At 37.6% G+C, this 7,927-nt stretch overlaps 1 non-coding gene across 1 annotated transcript; it reads left to right on the plus strand.

The window, feature by feature from the left end:
• Positions 1-208: 208 nt before the first annotated feature.
• LOC127747909 (small nucleolar RNA R71) lies at positions 209-312 on the plus strand. Its single transcript, XR_008009856.1, has one exon. It is a non-coding gene; the product is annotated as a small nucleolar RNA R71 (small nucleolar RNA).
• Positions 313-7,927: the final 7,615 nt, after the last annotated feature.

Here is a 7,927-nt window from a genome sequence, read left to right on the forward strand (position 1 = left end):
TCCCTTCTTCTGAGGCGTCCCATTATTCACGGAATTCCTCTCAGAAGTGTACATGAATTGGTTATTTGCAACCATGTCAATGAGTTCTTGAGCCTCTTCAGGCGTTTTCTTTAGGTGAATAGATTCACCTGCAGAATGGTCCAATGACATTTTCAAAAATTCAGATAGACTATAATAGAATATATCTAATATGGTCCATTTTGAAAACATGTCAGATGGACATCTTTTGGTCAGCTGCTTGTATCTTTCCCAAGCTTCATAGAGGGATTCACCATCTTTTTGTTTGAAAGTTTGAACATCCACTCTAAGCTTGCTCAGCTTTTGAGGAGGAAAAAACTTAGCCAAGAAGGCCGCGACCAGCTTATCCCAGGAGTCCAGGCTATCCTTAGGTTGTGAATCCAACCATATTCTAGCTCTGTCTCTTACAGCAAAAGGAAAAAGCATGAGCCTGTAGACTTCAGGATCAACTCTATTTGTCTTTACAGTCTCACAGATCTGCAAGAACTCAGTTAAAAACTGATAAGGATCTTCAGATGGAAGTCCATAAAACTTGCAGTTTTGTTGCATTAAGGCAATTAGCTGAGGTTTCAGCTCAAAGTTGTTGGCTCCAATGGCAGGAATGGAGATGCTTCTTCCATCAAATTTGGATGTTGGCTTTGTGAAGTCACCAAGCATTCTCCTTGCATTATTATTATTTTTAGCTGCCATCTCCTTCTCTTGTTCGAAAATTTCTGAAAGGTTGTTTCTGGATTGTTGTAATTTAGCTTCTCTTAATTTTCTCTTCAGAGTCCTTTCAGGTTCTGGATCAATTTCAACAAGAGTGCCTTTATCCTTGTTCCTGCTCATGTGAAAGAGAAGAAAACAAGAAAAGAAAGAGGGATCCTCTATGTCACAGTATAGAGATTCCTTTATGTTAGTATAAAAAGAAAAGGGAGAAGAAAGTAGAAGAGGGGGTTCGGATATTTGGATGAAGAGAGGTGAAGAGAAGTGTTAGTAATTAAATAAATAAATAGAATAAGAAAAGAGAGGGAGAATTTCGAAAACAATTTTAAAAAAGGGGTTAGTAATTTTTGAAAATTAAAGATAAGATAAGATTAAAATTAAAATTTAAAATAATTAATTAAAAAGAAATTTTGAAAAAGAGATGAGATATTTTCGAAAATTAGAGAGGAAAGAGTAGTTAGGTGGTTTTGAAAAAGATAAGAAATAAACAAAAAGTCAAAGACTTAGTTGAAAAAGAAATTAAAATCAAATTTGATAAAGATAAGAAGATAAGAAGTTAGATAAGATATTTTGAAATCAAATTTTGAAAAAGATAAATTTTTTGAAAAAGATAAGATAAAAGATAAAAAGATATGTTTGAAGAAGATTTAATTTTTAAAATGACTTAACTAACAAGAAACTACAAGATAAGATTCTAGAACTTAAAGATTGAACCTTTCTTAACAAGAAAGTAACAAACTTCAAATTTTTGAACCAATCACATTAATTGTTAGCTAATTTTCGAAAATATGATATAAAGATAAGAAAAAGATTTTGAAAATATTTTGAAAATGATTTTTGAAATTTTCGAAAAATAGAAAAAAATGAAAAAGATATAATTTTTGAAAAAGATTTTGAAAAGATAAGATTTTTAAAATTGAAATTTTGACTTGACTTGTAAGAAACAACTAATTTTAAAAATTTTTGACCAAGTCAACCCAAAATTTCGAAAATTTGGAGGAAAATAAGGAAAAGATATTTTTTTTGATTTTTTGAAATTTTAAAGATGAGAGAGAAAAACATAAAAATGACCCAAAATATGAAAATTTTGGATCAAACACATAATGCATGCAAGAACACTATGAATGTTAAGATGAACACCAAGAACACTTTGAAGATCATGATGAACATCAATAACATAATTTTGAAAAATTTTTGATGCAAAGAAAACATGCAAGACACCAAACTTAGAAATCTTTAATGCAAGGAAAATATGAATGCAAAAGTGCACATGAAAAACAACAAACAACACAAAACAAGAAATCATCAAGATCAAACAAGAAAACTTGGTCAAGAACAACTTGAAGATCATGAAGAACATTATGAATGCATGAGATTTTCGAAAAAATGCAAGAAAAATTTTAAAAGCATGCAATTGACACCAAACTTAAATTAACACAAGACTCAAACAAGAAATACAAAATATTTTTGATTTTTATGATTTTATTAATTTTTTTGGATTTTTATTATATTTTTCGAAAATAAAGTTTGGAAAAACGAAAAAGAAAAAAAAATTTTGAAAAAGTTTTTGAAAAGAAAATTACCTAATCTGAGCAACAAGATGAACCGTCAGTTGTCCATACTCGAACAATCCCCGGCAACGGCGCCAAAAACTTGGTGGACGAAATTGTGATCACATCAAAGTAGTATTCTTTGTTGTTGTATGGAATCATTATTATGGCTCTTGGCTATGTGTGGACACAACTCCGTTCAACTTAACCAGCAAGTGTACTGGGTCATCCAAGTAATACCTTACGTGAGTAAGGGTCGATCCCACAGAGATTGTTGGTATGAAGCAAGCTATGGTTACCTTGTAAATCTCAGTTAGGCAGATTAAATTGGTTTATGATGAGTTCGAAAATTTATAATAAATAGAAAATAAAAAGGGATAGAAATACTTATGTAAAGCAATAGTGGGAATTTCAGATAAGTGTGTGAAGATGCTGTGCTCCTCTCGTATCTCTATTTTCTTATTACATTCATCCAATCCTTCCTACTCCTTTCCATGGCAAGCTGTATGTAGGGCATCACCGTTGTCAATGGCTACATCCCATCCTCTCAGTGAAAACGTTCCTACGCTCTGTCACAACACGGCTAATCATCTGTCGGTTCTCAATCAGGTTGGAATAGAATCCCTAGATTCTTTTGCGTCTGTTACTAATGCCCAGCCTTCAGGAGTTTGAAGCTCGTCAAGGATAGAAGAAAATTGAATAGAAAGTAATAGTAATTGTATTGAAACTTGAGGTACAGCAGAGCTCCACACCCTTAATCTATGGTGTGCAGAAACTCCACCGTTGAAAATACATAAGAAAAAGGTTCAGGCATGGCCGAATGGCCAGCCCTCTCCATGATCAAGTGACCGAATGATCCAGGACTTAAAGTGGTCAAAAGATGTCTAATACAATAGATAAATGTCCTATATATACTAGACTAGCTCCTAGGGTTTACATGAGTAAGTAATTGATGCATAAATCCACTTCCGGGGCCCACTTGGTGTATGTTTGGGCTGAGCTTGGTCTATCCACGAGTTGAGGCTTTTATTAGAGTTGAACGCCAAGTTATAACGTGTTTTGGGCGTTCAACTCCGGGTTGTGACGTGTTTTTGGCGTTTAACTCCAGACAGCAGCATGTACTTGGCGTTGAGCGCCACTTTACATCATCAATTCCCGAATAAAGTATGGACTATTATATATTGCGGGAAAGCTATGGATGTCTACTTTCTAACGCCGTTGAGAGCGCGCCATTTGGAGTTCTGTAGCTCCAGAAAATCCATTTTGAGTGCAGGAAGGTCAGATTCCAACAGCATCAGCAGTCCTTTGTCAGCCTCCTATCAGAGTTTTGCTCAAGTCCCTCAATTTCAGCCAGAAATTACCTGAAATCATAGAAAAACACACAAACTCATAGTAAAGTCCAGAAATGTGAATTTAACATAAAAACTAATGAAAACATCCCTGAAAGTAGCTTGAACTTACTAAAAACTACCTAAAAATAATGCCAAAAAGCGTATAAATTATCCGCTCATCATAGACAACTGAGGATTGACGATCTCATGGATCAATTACAAGGAGATGGGGTTTTCTCCAAGATTGATTTGCGATCCAGTTATCACCAGATAAGAGTGAGAGATGAGGATATACCTAAGACCGCTTTCAGGACTCGTTATGGTCATTATAAGTACATTGTAATATCTTTTGTGTTGACAAATGCTCCTGCAGTGTTTATGGACTATATGAACAGAATCTTCCGCCCGTTCTTCGATAAGTTTGTTGTGGCCTTCATTGATGACATACTAATTTATTCTATGACCGAGGAAGAGCATGCCGAGCACTTGCGAACCATGTTACAAATACTGAAGGAGAGGAAATTGTACGCCAAGTTATCTAAATGTGAATTCTAGAAAGACGAGGTGAAGTTTCTTGGCCATGTGGTGAGTAAATAGGGGATAGCAGTAGATCCCTCTAAGGTGGAAGCAGTAATGGATTGGGGACGACCAACCTCAGTAACCGAGATAAGGAGTTTTCTAGGCTTAGCTGGCTACTATCAAAGATTCATCAAAGGCTTCTCGCAGATAGCTTTGCCATTGACAAAGTTGACCCGCAAGGACATGCCGTTTTTTTGGACTTCGGAGTGTGAGGAGAGTTTTCAAGCGTTGAAGGAAAAGCTGACTACCGCGCATGTGTTGGTGTTACCCGAGCCGAATGAACCATTTTAGGTGTATTGTGATGCCTCATTAAAGGGTCTGGGGTGCGTGCTGATGCAGCATCAGAATGTGGTGGCGTATGCCTCACGATAGTTGAGACCTCACGAAGTTAATTACCCAATGCATGACTTGGAAGTCGCTGCGGTTGTATTTGCGCTAAAGGTGTGGAGACATTACCTATATGGAGTTAAGTTCTGAGTTTTCTCTGATCACAAGAGCATGAAATACCTCTTTGATCAGAAAGAACTTAATATGCGGCAGAGGAGGTGGATGGAGCTACTGAAGGACTACGACTTTGAGTTGAATTACCATCCAGGAAAAGCGAATGTTGTGGCAGATGCGCTAAGCTAAAAATCATTGTATACTGGTTGGATGATGCTTCAAGAAGAAGAGTTGCTCAAGGCATTCGAGAGTTTGAAGATCGGTGTCCAAGAAGTGTGTGGGACTCTATGTTTGAGTCGGTTACAAATCTTGAGTGATTTTAAATCTGAACTCCTAAAGGCTCATCAAAACGATGACATGTTACCTAAGGTGTTGCCAGCTATTGAGCAAGGGAAGTAGTGAGAATGTCATGGGATCAAGATGGGCTATGGAGATTCAAGGGTAGGATCATTGTGCCGGATGTTGGGACTTTGCGACAAGATATCTTGAAGGAAGCACACAAAAGCAGATTTTCTATTCCCCCTGAAAGTACTAAGATGTACAACGATCTAAAGGCTATGTTCTGGTGACCTGGTATGAAGAATGATATGACAGAATATGTCTCGAAGTGCTTAACTTGTCAAAAGGTAAAGATTGAACATCAGAGACCTTCCAAGACGTTGTGGCCCTTGGAGGTTCCGCAATGGAAGTGGGAGAGCATTGAGATGGATTTTATATCGGGATTACCGAGGATTAGGATCGGATTTGATGTTTTCTGAGTAATTGTGGACCGGCTGACGAAGTCGGCTCACTTTCTACCTATTCGATGAACTATACTCTTGAGGAGTTAGCACGCCTGTACATAAAGGAGATTGTGAGACTTCATGGTGTGCCTACTACTATAATTTCTGACAGAGATCCCCGTTTCACTTCGAGGTTCTGGGGTGCATTTTAGAGAGCTTTTGCAACCCGTTTGAGCTTAAGTAAAGCTTACCATCTCGTGCACGAAATTGTGATTATCAATAATGGCGCCAATAGAATTGGAGCTCCCAAATGTGAATCACACTTTATCACAACTTCGCGCAACTAATTAGCAAGTGCACTGGGTCGTCCAAGTAATACCTTACGTGAGTAAGGGTCGATCCCACGGAGATTGTTGGTATGAAGCAAGCTATGGTCATCTTGTAAATCTTAGTTAGGCGGATTCAAATGGTTATAATGGTTTTCGAATATAAGAATAAATAAAGCATAAAATAAAGATAAAAATACTTATGTGATTCATTGGTGGGAATTTCAGATAAGTGCATGAAGATGCTGTGTTCCTTCTGAATCTCTGCTTTCCTACTGCTTTCATCCAATCATTCTTACTCCTTTCCATGGCAAGCTGTTTGTAGGGTGTCACCGTTGTCAATGGCCACTTCCCATACTCTCAGTGAAAATGGTCCAAATGCTCTGTCACAGCACGGCTAATCATCTATCGGTTCTCGATCATGTCAGAATAGAATCCAGTGATTCTTTTGCGTCTGTCACTACGCCCAACAATCGCGAGTTTGAAGCTCATCACAGTCATTCAATCCCTGAATCCTACCCGAAATACCACAGACAAGGTTTAGACTTTTCGGATTCTCAAGAATGACCGCCAATAATTCTAGCTTATACCACGAAGATTCTGATTAAGGAATCCAAGAGATACGCGCTCGATCTGAGGTAGAACGGGAGTGGTTGTCAGGCACGCGTTCATAAGGACAGATGATGATGAGTGTCACGGATCATCACATCCATCAGGTTGAAGTGCAGTGAATATCTTAGAATAAGAATAAGCTTGAATTGAATAGAAGAACAATAGTAATTGCATTAATTCTCGAGGTACAGCAGAGCTCCACACCTTAATCTATGGTGTGTAGAAACTCCACCGTTGAAAATACATAAGTGATGGTCCAGGCATGGCCGAATGGCCATCCTCCAAAACATGAACAATAGTCTCCTAAGATGAACAATAGATTAAAACTGAGACCAAAGATGTCTAATACAATAGTAAAATGTCCTATTTATACTAGACTAGCTACTAGGGTTTACAGAAATAAGTCTAGGTGCAGAAATCCACTTCCGGGGCCCACTTTGGTGTGTGCTTGGCTTGAACTTGAGCTTTACATGTGCAGAGGCTTCTCTTGGGGTTAAACGCCAAGTTGTAACGTGTTTTTGGCGTTTAACTCTGGTTTGTGACGTGTTTCTGGCGTTTTACTCGAGAATGCAGCATGGAACTGGCGTTGAACACCAGTTTGCGTCATCTAAACTCGAATAAAGTGTGGACTATTATATATTGCTGGAAAGCCCTAGATGTCTACTTTTCAACGCAGTTCAGAGCGTGCCATTTGGATTTCTGTAGCTCCATAAAATCCATTTCGAGTGCAGGGAGGTCAGAATCCAACAGCATTAGCAGTCCTTTGTCAGCCTCCTATCAGATTTTTGCTCAGGTCCCTCAATTTCAGCCAGAAAATACCTGAAGTCACAAAAAAACACACAAACTCATAGTAAAGTCTAGAAATGTGAATTTTGCATAAAAAATAATAAAAACATCCCTAAAAGTAGCTAGATCCTACTAAAAACTACCTAAAAACAATGCCAAAAAGCGTATAAATTATCCGCTCATCACAACACCAAACTTAAATTGTTGCTTGTCCCCAAGCAACTGAAATTCACATAGGATAAAAAGAAGAGAATATACTATAAATCTCAAAATATCAATGAATATTAGTTCTAATTAGATAAGCGGGACTTGTAACTTTTTGCTTCTAAACAGTTTTGGCATCTCACTCTATCCTTTGAAGTTTAGAATTCGGATAGTGTTATTGACTTTCCTAGTTAAGCATGTTGATTCTTGAACACAGCTACTTTTATGAGTCTTGGTCGTGGCCCTAAGCACTTTGTTTTCTAGTATTACCACCGGATACATAAATGCCACAGACACATGACTGGGTGAACCTTTTCAGATTGTGACTCAGCTTTGTTAAAGTTCCCAGTTAGAGGTGTCCAGAGCTCTTAAGTACACTCTTTTTGCTTTGGATCATGACTTTAACCACTTAATCTCAATCTTTTCACTTGAACCTGCATGCCACAAGCATATGGTTAGGGACAGCTTGATTTAGCCGCTTAGGCCTGGATTTTATTTCCTTGGGCCCTCCTATCCATTGATGCTCAAAGCCTTGGATCTTTTTTACCCTTTCCTTTTAGTTTTAAGGGCTATTGGCTTTTTTTGCTTGCTTTTTCTTTTTTTTCTTTTTTTTTGCCAGTTTTTTTCGCAAGCTTTTGTTATTCACTGCTTTT

The sequence above is a fragment of the Arachis duranensis genome, chromosome 5, assembly GCF_000817695.3.
Source record: "Arachis duranensis cultivar V14167 chromosome 5, aradu.V14167.gnm2.J7QH, whole genome shotgun sequence".
Classification (NCBI taxonomy): domain Eukaryota; kingdom Viridiplantae; phylum Streptophyta; class Magnoliopsida; order Fabales; family Fabaceae; genus Arachis; species Arachis duranensis.